The 12886-nt window shown below is 37.4% G+C and overlaps 1 non-coding gene across 1 annotated transcript; it reads right to left on the bottom strand.

The window, feature by feature from the left end:
- Window positions 1-6381: 6381 nt before the first annotated feature.
- LOC127740313 (small nucleolar RNA R71) lies at window positions 6382-6489 on the bottom strand. The gene has a single exon (XR_008000992.1). It is a non-coding gene; the product is annotated as a small nucleolar RNA R71 (small nucleolar RNA).
- Window positions 6490-12886: the final 6397 nt, after the last annotated feature.

Genomic DNA, 12886 nt, shown 5'->3' with positions numbered 1-12886 from the left:
TCGAGAACCGACAGATGATTAGCCGTGCTGTGACAGAGCATTTGGACCATTTTCACTGAGAGGATGGGAAGTAGCCATTGACAATGGTGACGTCCTACATACAGCTTGCCATAGAAAGGAGTAAGAATGATTGAATGAAAGCAGTAGGAAAGCAGAGATTCAGAAGGAACAAAACATCTCCATACACTTATCTGAAATTCCCACCAATGATTTACATAAGTATCTCTATCTCTATTTTATGCTTTCTTTATCTTTATATTAAAAAACCATCATAACCATTAGATTCCGCCTGACTGAGATTTACAAGATGACCATAGCTTGCTTCATACCAACAATCTCCGTGGGATCGACTCTTACTCACGTAAGGTTTATTACTTAGACGACCCAGTGCACTTGCTGGTTAGTTGTGCGAAGTTTTGACAAAGTATGATTCACGTTTAAGAGCTCCAAGTCTTTGGCGCCATTGTTGATGGTCATAATTTCGTGCACCAGAAGCGAAGATAAAGTATAACATTGTTGGAAAGCTCTGGATGTCTACTTTCTAATGCAATAAGAAGCGTATCATTTGGACCTCTGTAACTCAAGTCATGCTAGCAAGGTCGCAGGCATTGTTGAGGGCCACGCCCATTCCAACGCCCATTCCAGCACCCAGTCTTGCTCCAGGGCTTTATTGCTGGGCTTTGGTTTTTCCAACTCTCAATCCAATGCCCATTCTAACGCTAGGGCTTCATCTTTGAACTTTTGGGAAGAATTTTCTCCCTCACATTTAGTGTCCACCATGTAGTGCCATATATGGTTGGAAAGCTCTAGATTCCTACTTTCCAATGCAACTGAAATCAACTCATTTGGAGCTTTGTAGCTCAAATTATCCTTGTTGGAGTATTAAGAGGTCAAGGTTGCAAATCCTTTTGAAAGCTTTCTTGTTAGTTGGCGTTGTCCATTCCAACTTCAATTCTAGTGCCCATTCCAGCGCCCAATCTAGCTCCAGGCTTAATTGTTGGGTGTTAGTTTTGCTAACTTCAATTCCACTGTCCAATCTAGATCCAGGGCTTCGTTGCTAGCCATTGGGTTTGCCAATTCTCAATCCAGCGCCCATTCCAAATGTCAGACCCTGATATTGTTGCTTCCTTTCATGGGTCATGGGCCAAGCTTTTAAAAGCATGGCCTAAGGTTCCAAAGTGTATCCAAGCTACAAAGCGTGTCCAAAAGCACATCTTTTCTTCTTTTGAACTTATGTTGTGCTTTTCACTTCTTTTTTCCCCATTTTTTACACAATTCATGAAATGAAAAAAGATTAAAGCAATATATGAATTAAGCACAAAAAATACTCAACGATTAGGCATTATGAACTAATTTTTTATCTAAAAAATCATAGAAAACATACATGATGCGCATGCATCAACAATATTAGATAGACCAAGACTATTCCAAATAGCATATGCTTTGTCACAATCACAGAAACAATGCAAGGTAGTTTCAGGATGATTTTCACATCACTGACAAGAATTACTTGTGGCCAAGTTGTGAGTGCACCGAAGCTCATTAGTGGGACCGCATCATGCAGGGATTGCAACAACAACAACCTAATCATCTCTGGAATAAACATCCTCTACAACCAATTCCAGTTGCATTCTGATCCCGGTGGTACTTTCTTTTAGCTTGCCATAGGTATCCACTTTTTGTGGTGTAATTGGTAGAGGAAGAATGATTTCAGAAACAACTTGAAATGTCATGGCAAAGACTAAGGAGTGGAAATTTTTTTAAAAATTGTTTGATATTTTTGGAAGGAGAGAATATAGCTTGCTAAAATTCCAACTTCCATTATGTGTTACATCACTAATCGAAAGATGGAGATTAGCTATATAAGCATAAAGAAAGGCATCCGCCAGAGTACCAAAAGAGGACCACGGTTCAGACCATAATGATTAGTGCAAGTTCCCACAATGCCACACAAAACCATCCTTTAAGTGATTATAAGCCTTCATTAAACTCTTGTAAACCTGAGATGCTCCATTCGTATTTTTTCAAACTTTGGAAGGAGAAAAATATTTTTTGGTTAGGAGTTTTGTCCAAAGCTTGTCTTTGCTATGGAGAAGTTGCCAAACAATCATTTCGAGAAGAGCTATGTCAACACATTATGAATCACGAACTCCTAGGCCCCCAATTTTTTTAGGAGTTAAAACCTTCTCCCACTTCACAAGAGCTAAGCGCTTCTTATCTGCCTGACCCTTCCAAAAGAACTGTCTCATCATCGAATCAATTCTCTCACAAGCATAGGTTGGAAGATAAGAAACCTGAATTTGATAAATTGGTTTAGAGGACAGAACTGATTTAACCAAACACAGTTTACCCACCTTGTTGAGAAGATGTCCTTTCCAATTAGCTAGCCTGCCATGCATCTTTTCACTTACCTCATGAGCTATCCTCTTTGTCGTTCTCTCATGGCCAATATTGATACCCGAATACTTTCCCAAATTTTGAGTAAATTGAATATGAGAGACACCGACAACACCTTTTTTCTCCTTTCAGAAATATTCTTAGAGCAGAAAGCCTTAGACTTAGATAGATTAACTTTCAACCCCGAAGCTTTGGTAAATAGATCAAGGGTGATCGGGGGAAAACTTGTCTCTCAACAAATTCCCATTCGGCAAGTGTACCGAGTTTGTCGTCAAGTAAAAACTCACAATAGAGTGAGGTCGAATCCCACAGGGATTGATTGATCAAGCAACTTTAATTAGAGGAATGATCTAGTTGAGCGAATCCATGAATAGAGTTGATAATTGCAGAAATTAAAATGGCAAGAAAGTAAATGACTGAAAGTAAATAGCAGAATTGTAAATGGGAATGGGGGAATTGCTCATAAAAGTAAATTGCAGAAAATAAAGAGAATGGGTAAGATCAGAAATGGGGAGTTCATTGGGCTTAGGAGATGTTGCATTCTCCGGATCAATTTCATTTTCATCTCTTCCTCAATCAATGCACTCATTGATCTCCTTGGCAATTTTAAGTGATTGAATCACAATTTCTTGCAATTCAATCTCTCAAATCTTGATCAATAGCCAATTCCTTAGTCAATTGCTCATAAAGATAGAAGAAGAATAAGAAAATTAGTATTGATCCATCAAATTACAACAGAGCTCCCTAACCCAATGAAAGGGGTTTAGTTGTTCATAGCTCTAGAAATCAAAATCAAAGATGGAGAATACATGATAAAGCTAGAAGTGCAGAGAAAGTAAAAATACAAGAGTAGTTCTCTCTCCTCCCAAAAAGTTCCTTCTATTTCAAAACTACTCCTATATATACTACTCTTCTCAGCTTCTAGTTAGCTCTCCAAGTCTTGGGCTTGAGCTTTTGATCTTTAGTTAAAGCAGTTACAATCCTCAGTGGGCTCAGATTTGCTTGCAGAAAGAGAGTGAGTCAGGCATGGTATGCAGTGAGTCAGGACGTTAGTGGTGTTAATGTTAAGTGTGAATTCTGGTTCAAAGACGTTAGTGACAATAACTTTGTCACTAACGTCCCAACCTACTTAAGCTACGTTGTTGCCATGCACCCCTTTGCCTCACGTTAAAGCCCACGTTAACTGGGTTAACGTGGCTTTTAACGTTGCCTTGTTAGCCTTCGATAAAGTTAGTGACACTCAACATTGTCACTAACGTTCAAGTGTGCCCCTTCTTGCTTCACGTTAAAGCTCACGTTAACTAGGTTAACGTGGCTTCTGCCATCCTTCGAGAACTTTAGTGACACTCAACATTGTCATTAACGTTCAAGTGTGCCCCTAGGTCTCACATTAGAGTCCACGTTAACTAGGTTAACGTGGCTTCTAACGTGGCCATTCTTAGCCATCCCAACGTTAGTGACAATGTTGAGTGTCACTAACGTTGGCTCATTCTTCATTCCTCATTGTTAGCTTCCACGTTAACCAGGTCAACGTGAAGGTTAACGTGGCTCTTGGGGGTTGTGTGGTTACTCCAACGTTAGTGACAATGTTGAGTGTCACTAACATTGTCAACAACTCTCCATCTCTTACGTTAGCTCCCACGTTAACCAAGTTAACGTGGGAGTTAACGTGGCTATTTGCACCTTAGGCCAACGTTAGTGACAATGTTGAGTGTCACTAACGTTGGCTTCTCTTCGCCCTTTAACGTTAGAGGCCACGTTAACTAGGTTAACGTGGCTTCTAACGTGGCCATTTATGAGCAATTGCCAACGTTAGTGACAATGTTAAGTGTCCCTAACGTTGGCTCAACTTCTCTTCTCCACGTTAGAGTTCACGTTAACTTAGTTAATGTGACTCTTTAACATGGGTGTTGATGGATTTTGAGAGTGTTTTTGGCAATTACTTTTCTCCTTAACTTTGCAAGTTACCTCCCATTCCTTGCTTCCTTTTGGTCCTGAAATCAAGCAATAGAGTGCATCAAAGTTCTAGTCCAAGTCATGGGTAATGCATTATACAATTTTGTCATTAAAATCATGCAAAATTCTTATGAAATAATGTAAAATGCACAATGTATGCTTGAATCAAGGTCTGAGTGAATACTTGCCCAAAACTAACTTATTTCCTAAGAAAATGCATGAAATTACCTAAAAACAGTAAAGAAAAGGTCAGTGAAACTAGCCAAAATGCCCTGGCATCATAGGGTTTGCATCACCATTGTGAGTTGTGATCTAGTTGCTTTACAGAAAAGACTAAGGTCATAAGCAACCATCAAGTGTGAAATTCGATGACCTCCTTTGGAAATAGCAACTGGACTCCAAGCTTCATTAGTCACAAGATGAGAAATGAGACAAGCCAATCGCTCTATACACAACACAAACAAATAAGCATGCATTATGTGTTTTGATCTTAATTTTTCATGTCTTGTGTCAATCTTGCTATTTACTGAAAAAAAAGAGAAAAACACAAAAATGATATCTTTTCTTTTTCTCTCTCATCATTAAAAATTCAAAAAAATAAAAAATATCTTTTCCTTGTTTTACTCATAAATTTTCAAAATCTTTGGGTTGACTTAGTCAAAAATTTTTAAAATAAGTTGTTTCTTGTTAGTCAAGTCAAGATTTCATTTTGAAAAATCTTATCTTTTCAAAACTCTTTCAAAAATCAAATCTTTTCATCTTTCTTCTTATTTTTCGAAAATTCTAAAATTGATTTTCAAAATCTTTTTCTTAATTTTATTTCATAATTTTCAAAAACTTTACTAACAATTAATGTGATTGATTCAAAAATTTGAAGTTTGTTACTTTCTTGTTAAGAAAGGTTCAATCTTTAAATTCTAGAATCATATATTTTAGTTTCTTGTTAGTCAAGTAATTAATTTTAATTTTAAAATAAAATCTTTTTAATTTCTTTTTCAAATCTATTTCAAAACAAATCTCAATCATATCCTTTCAATCATATCTTTTTTTCAAAATCAATTTCAAAATCTTTTCTAGCTTCTTATCTTTTCAAAATTGATTTTCAAATCTTTTTCAACTAACTAATTGACTTTTTATTTGTTTTACTATTTCTTATCTTTTTCAAAACCACCTAACTACTTTTCTCTCTCATCTTTCGAAAATCACCTTACCCTTTTTCAAAATTCTTTTTAATTAACTAATTGTTTCAAATTTTAATTTTAATTTTATTTCTTCTCTCAATTTTCGAAAATCACTAACTTTTTTTTAAAAATAATTTTCAAAATTCTCTCCCTCTTATCTCTTTCTATTTATTTTATTTATTTACTAACACTTCTCTTCATCTTAAAATTCGAACCCTCTCTTCTCTTCTGTGTTCGAATTTTTCTCTTCTTTATTTTATTATGATATAGAGGATTCCTCTTCCTTTTTTGTTCTCTTCTTTTTCATATGAGCAAGAGCAAGGATAAGGACATTCTTGTTGAAGCAGATCCTGAACTTGAAAGGACTTTGAAGAAGAAGCTAAGAGAAGCTAAAGCACAATAATCCAGAGAAAACCTTACAGAGAATCTCGAAAAAGAAAGAGACATGGCCAAACCCAATAACAATGGTGGAGGCGCAAGGAGGATGCTTGGTGATTATACTACACCTACTTCCAATTTTTATGTAAGAAGCATCTCAATCCCTGCCATTGGAGCAAACAATTTTGAGCTGAAGCCTCAACTAGTTGCTCTAATGCAACAGAACTGCAAGTTTCATGGACTTCCATCAGAAGATCCTTATCAGTTTTTAACTAAGTTCTTGCAGATCTGTGATACTGTTAAGACTAATGGAGTAGATCCTGAAGTCTACAGGTTTATACTTTTCCCTTTTGCTGTGAGAGACAGAGCTAGAACATGGTTGGACTCACAACCTAAAGATAGCCTGGACTCTTGGGACAAGCTGGTCACGGCCTTCTTGGCCAAGTTCTTTCCTCCTCAAAAGGTGAGCAAGCTTAGAGTGGATGTTCAGACCTTCAGGCAAAAAGATGGTGAATCCCTCTATGAAGCTTGGGAAAGATACAAGCAGTTGACCAAAAAGTGTCCTTCTAACATGCTTTCAGAGTGGACCACTTTGGATATATTCTATGATGGTCTATGTAACGACCCAATTTTCAATACGCCTAGGACATACTGGAAACTGAGCGCTACCAATTTGTCATCCTAATTATTATCTATTATTTATTATATGAGCCTGATTCGTTGTTAAAAGCATAATTTGTTTGCGAGGTACTTTTAAAAAAAATGTTTGGATTAATAAACAGAATCATTCATAAGCAATTCACAAATAATAATAGAATAAACAGTTATAAACAACCATACATAAATACATCTCAAGCAATTGATAACATTCCGTGAACCAGCCTTTATTAGAGTAAAGATATTTAGTTAGAACACCCCTAGATATAGCTAAATAATATCTATATACATATATATACATTCAACATCCCGGACCCTGACCTGTTTAAGAAGTCCCTAAGCTGGCACCCAGGCTAGCCTAGACTCTATACTCACGTTGTCCCTCTAAACTACTAAAGTGAGGGAAAGTACATTCTAAGCCTTCAAAACTCAAGTCAGGTGGAACGTCATCAAAAGGTGGAAGGTCGTCTATCACTCCTATGCACGATCAGTCATTGCCATATGACGTCACTCTAGTACCTCATCAAGTAGCCACATAACAAGAGTCTCGTACACAAGGTTTAGGTTAAAGTTCACGTTCAAACGGGATGCAGACGTTGGCTGGTCTCACCGTATATACATATGAATAGAGAACGAGATTCTCCCTAGACTCAGAAGACTACCTAGAGCGGAATCCTCTTTACGAACGGTCATCAGCAAACTACGGAAGGGTACTCATGCTTCCATCTGGAGGGAGAAGGGAGAGAGAAGGGGTAAGAACTGGGGAGTTCTTAGTAGGGTCGGGGTTATTAGTTAAGTTCATTAATTCTGTGTTGTTTGGCAGATAAATAACAAAATATAGAGAAGTAGTAAACAGAAGACAGATAAATAGAGAAAATAGAGAAAACAGAAAATAGATCACAAACAGAAGAATACAAGAAAGTAAAACACAGACACAAACACGGAGAATAGAATACAAACAAAGAAAGCGTACACTCATGCAATAATCATAATAGAGAAAATGCACAACCAAGTATGATGCATGTCTAGCCCTAGTGCAGGTAATGAGCTCATCTATCGGTTTCTATCCGCTCCCGATGTAACCCGAAGCAGCTGAAATGGGTATGGCTTTCCAGTTGGCTATACCCCTGTGTACAGGAAATAACCCCTCTGCCAACACAGGGTCTACTGCACGCAGGAAATAACACATCTGCCACTGCTGGAATGTATGCCGACACACCTTCTATATACAGGAAATAACCCCTTTGCCACTACAGAAATGGAACAGGTGGTCACGGTACTTCTGTAGCAGAAAATAATCCCTCTGTCTTATAGAATTAAAATATAGATCTGTACCGCAGGAAAGCGTTCTCAGTGGTCGCACCACCATCTATCTGACTGCCTCAATGCAGCAGATGAACAAACAAATAACTCTGGAGTTGCCTTAATGCAACAAATAAACAAACAAGCACCTCTTGGGTTGCTTTAAGCAACAAATGACCCTTCAACAGGTCCTCTGCTTTTTATCATACCACTCTTTTCCCTTTCTCTCTTTACTCCGCTCTGATTACTCTCTTCTCTGTATCTCTTTACTTTTCTCTGATTTCTGTTTAACGTATGTATTTAAAGTTTATGTAAATTTCGGTATGAATAGTTAGCCTGTTCCAAGTATAGGTTCATTAAGTCTATACTGAAATAGTTTAACTTTTCATATAATACCTAACCCTAGTCGCAACACAAGGACTAACTATGTTGCCCTAGTTCGTTCGCTAGTCTCTGTCTGTTTTTCTGTCATTAATACTTTACAGACTTTTACTTCGATTTTTATCTTTTCTTCAAATTTTTATCTTTTATTTATCTTTGCCTCACTAATATGTTCTTACCACTCCCTATGTGTCTTATGAAGGTAATTATGAGATCCTGCGCTTAAAGCTGTCTTTCTAAAGCTTTTAAAGAAAACTGTCTTTTTTCGCATTATTTTATTATTTTTTATTAAAATATTATTTATAATTAAATATTATTATTTAAATTTTTTTATTATTTATTAATTATTTTTATTTTTTTTCGAAAATTACCTTACCTTTTATTTTTAACCTTTAAAATTTACTTTTTACCACCCGTAACTTTTAATATTTCTACTTTAACCACCCTAACTTTCAGAAATTACCAAATAACCCCTCAAACACCAAAATAATTACTTCCTTGCCCTTTCTATGATCTAAAACCTGTTATTCATTGTTCTTCATCACACTCAAATTGTTCTTCATGTTCTTTATATATTCTTCAGATTTTTTCTCTGTTTTTACCCTTTTTTCAGTCTTTTCAGCAACTGATTTTTACCAAAATTCAAAATAAATTCCCAGCCACTAAAACCCCATATTTTCTACATAATTTAACACAAATTGAACCTCAATTTAAGCTCTAGTGTTCATTTTTCCAGCTGCCCCAAGAACATGAACTTTAAAGCTTAAATTTCATCAAATTTCATCAAAATTTCACCAAAATTTCAACAAGAATTACTCAGACAAACAATCAATTTCAAGCAGAGCCAAACCATATCATAATCACACAACTCAAACACAATCAATCAAGATTAAATTCGTCAAACCCTACCTTGATTTTCTGCTCCAAATCCGATTACTCTTTGAAGTGTTCTTAAAGCACCTTTCCCTCCTAAATCACATCAAGAACAACTTTAAATCCACAAACCCTCAACTGACCAAATCTCTCTCAGTACATTAGGAAGGGATATCTCACCTTAGACTTGCTGTAAATTAACATTTCTTGGCCCTTAAGTCAAGTTAAGCATGATTCCTAAGGAAGAACATCAAGAAAACACATGTTTAAGCATGTTTCCTTGAAAACCGAATTGAAAGGGGAAAGGAACAGCTATCTCACCTTATTTCTAGCCTCAATAAGTTACATGGTTATGTAGCGGAAGAAGAGAGGATCATTTTGGTGAAATCGGAATTTTGGTTTGAGTTTTAGTTCAGAATAAATCAAGCTTTGAAGATTAAGTGTTCATGAAAGTTTCTCTCTTTTCTCTCTTGTTATTTTCGGCCAAAGGGAGTAAATGACCAGCCTTGGAATGTCTTGGGGGTGTAGGGTGTGTTGTGATTTGGCTTGGAGGTGGATTAAAATAATATTAAAATATCTCAGGTGTATAACTACTAAAACTAGATGTATCGGAACACTTGCAAAAACATTATCAGAGAGTGCTGGTGCTAAGCTGCACCAGTAAACTGTGAACCCGGTTAAACCGATTTTTTGTTTTTAACTAAAACTGACCAGGTAACCTTATAATATTATTCAAGAAGCTTCTAATACTAATATAATGATAATATTACCCTATTATCTCTCTTCTCTCATGAATTGGGTTCGGTTCGTCAAATTGAGACTATTTATGAAAAATCGAATCAAAACTTCTAATCGATACGGTTCAAAAACTAGGTTCTACGTGGCTACGTTATTGATCTTGCCTCAAAAGAGTCCTAGCTTAAAGATGAAATAATGACAATGAGGATTGAATGCTTGATGATATAGATGAGGTTCTCCCCTTACTGATCTTCTGGAGAAATCCGTACTTTCAAAAAAGATCTCGCGTACTCGAAAACCAGGGTTGTTACAGTCTATCTGAATTCTCTAAGATGTCACTGGACTATTCTGCAGGTGGATCCATCCACCTAAAGAAAACGCCTGCAGAAGCTCAAGAACGCATTGACATAGTTGCAAATAACCAATTCGTGTACACCTCTGAGAGGAATCGTGTGAGTAATGGAACGTCTCAGAAGAAGGGAGTTCTTGAAATTGATGTTCTGAATGCCATATTGGCTCAGAAAAAAATGTTAACTCATGAAGTAAACATGATTTCTCAGAGTCTGAATGGATGGCAAAATGCATCCAACAGTACTAAAGAGGCATCCTCTGAAGAAGAAGCTTATGATCCTGAGAACCCTGCAATGGCAGAGGTGAATTACATGGGTGAACCCTATGGGAACAACTATAATTCCTCATGGAGAAATCATCCAAATTTCTCATGGAAGGATCAACAAATGCCTCAACAAGGCTTTAATAATGGTGGAAGAAATAGGTTTAGCATTGGCAAGCCTTTTCCATCATCTTCTCAGCAACATACAGAGAATTCTGAGCAAAGCCCCTCTAGCTTAGCAAACATAGTCTCTGATCTATCTAAGGCCACTTTAAGTTTCATGAGTGAAACAAGGTCCTCCATTAGAAATTTGGAGGCACAAGTGGGTCAGCTGAGGAAGAAAATCACTAAAACTCCTCCTAGTACTCTCCCAAGCAATATAGAAGAGAATCCAAAAAGAGAGTGCAAGGCCATTGATATAATCAAAATGGCCGAATCCAAAGAGGAAGGGGAGGACGTGAATCCCAATGAGGAAGACCTCATGGGACGTCCTCCAGACAGAAAGGAATTCCCTATTAAGGACCTAAAGGAATCTGAGGCTCATATAGAGACCATAGAGATTCCATTAAACTTCCTTCTGCCATTCTTGAGCTCTGAGAACTATTCTTCCTTTGAAGATGATGAAGATGTAACTGAAGAGCAAGTTGCTCAATATCTAAAACCCATCATGAAGCTGAATGCCAAGTTATTTGGTAATGAGACTTGGGAAGGTGAACCTCCCTTGCTCATTAGTGAACTAATTACATGGGTTCAGCAAACTTTACCTCAAAAGAAACAAGATCCTGGTAAATTCTTAATACACTGTACCATAGGCACCATGACCTTTGAGAAGGCTCTGTGTGACCTGGGGTCAGGTATAAATCTTATGCCACTCTCTGTAATGGAGAAACTGAGGATCTTTGAGGTACAAGCTGCAAGAATCTCATTAGAGATGGCAGACAAGTCAATATAACAAGCTTATGGATTGGTAGAGGACATATTAGTGAAGGTTAAGGGCCTTTAAATCCCTGCTGATTTCATAATCTTAGACACTGGGAAGGATGAGGATGAATGCATCATCCTTGGAAGACCCTTCCTAGCCACAGCAGGAGCTGTAATTAATGTTGACAGAGGAGAGCTAGTCCTTCAATTGAATAGGGACTACCTTGTGTTTAAAGCTCAAGGATCTTCCTCTGCAACCATGGAGAGGAAGCATGGAAAGCTTCTCTCAATACAGAGTCAAACAAAGCCCCCACAATCAAACTCTAAGTTTGGTGTTGGGAGGCCACAACCAAACTCTAAGTTTGGTGTTGAACTCCCACATTCAAACTCTAAGTTTGGTGTTGGAAGGTCCCAACAATGCTCTGAACATATGTAAAGGTCCATGAGAGCTCACTGTCAAGCTGTTGACATTAAAGAAGCACTTATTGGGAGGTAACCCAATTTTTATTTATCTATATCTCTATTGTTCTTTTATATTTTATTATGTTTATGATCATGTGGAGTCACAAAATAATTGCAAAAATTAAAAACAGAGTAAAAAATAGCAGAAGAAAAAGCACACCCTGGAGGAAGAGCTGTCTAGCATTTAAACGCCAGAAACAAGCATCTGTCTGGCATTTAACGCCAGAAACAAGCACCAAGCTGGCCTTTAATGCCAGAAACAGGCTACATCTGGGCGTTTAACGCCAGAAACAAGCTACATCCTGGCGTTAAATGCCAGGATTGCATACAGAGGGCGTTTTACACGCCTAAAAGGTGCAGGGATGAGAAATCCTTGACACCTCAAGATCTGTGGACCCCACAGGATCACCTCAGGATCTGTGGATCCCACAGGATCCCCACCTACTCCACTTCTCTCTTCTTCACACAATCCAATAACATTATACCCTTCAACAATCAATCTCACTTCCCCATTACCCCTTCATCAATCACATCCATCCACTCTTCCCTATAAACCCCACCACCTTCAAATTCAAAATCTCTTTCCTACCCAAACCCACCTTAAATAGCCGAAACCCACACATCTCTCCCTCTCCTCCATATCTTCTTCTTCTTCTTCTTCTATTCTTTTTTCTTTTGCATGAGGGCGAGCAACATTCTAAGTTTGGTGTGGTAAAAGCATAGCTTTTTGTTTTTCTATAACTATTTATGGCACCTAAGGCCGGAGAAACCTCTAGAAAGAGGAAAGGGAAGACAAAAGCTTCCACCTCCGAGTCATGGGAGATGGAGAGATTCATCTCAAGGGTCCATAGCTCAGTAGTAGAGCATTTGACTGCACATCAAGAGAGCCCACTGATGAGCGGATAAATTGTACGCTTTTTGGCATTGTTTTTAGTATATTTTTAGTATAATCTAGTTAGTTTTTAGTATATTTTTATTAGTTTTTAGTTAAAATTCACTTTTCTGGACTTTACTATGAGTTTGTGTG

The sequence above is a fragment of the Arachis duranensis genome, chromosome 6 (genome assembly GCF_000817695.3).
Source record: "Arachis duranensis cultivar V14167 chromosome 6, aradu.V14167.gnm2.J7QH, whole genome shotgun sequence".
In the NCBI taxonomy this organism is placed as follows: domain Eukaryota; kingdom Viridiplantae; phylum Streptophyta; class Magnoliopsida; order Fabales; family Fabaceae; genus Arachis; species Arachis duranensis.
The sequence above is the reverse complement of the archived record's forward strand: the minus strand, read 5'-3'. Positions and strand labels throughout refer to the sequence as shown.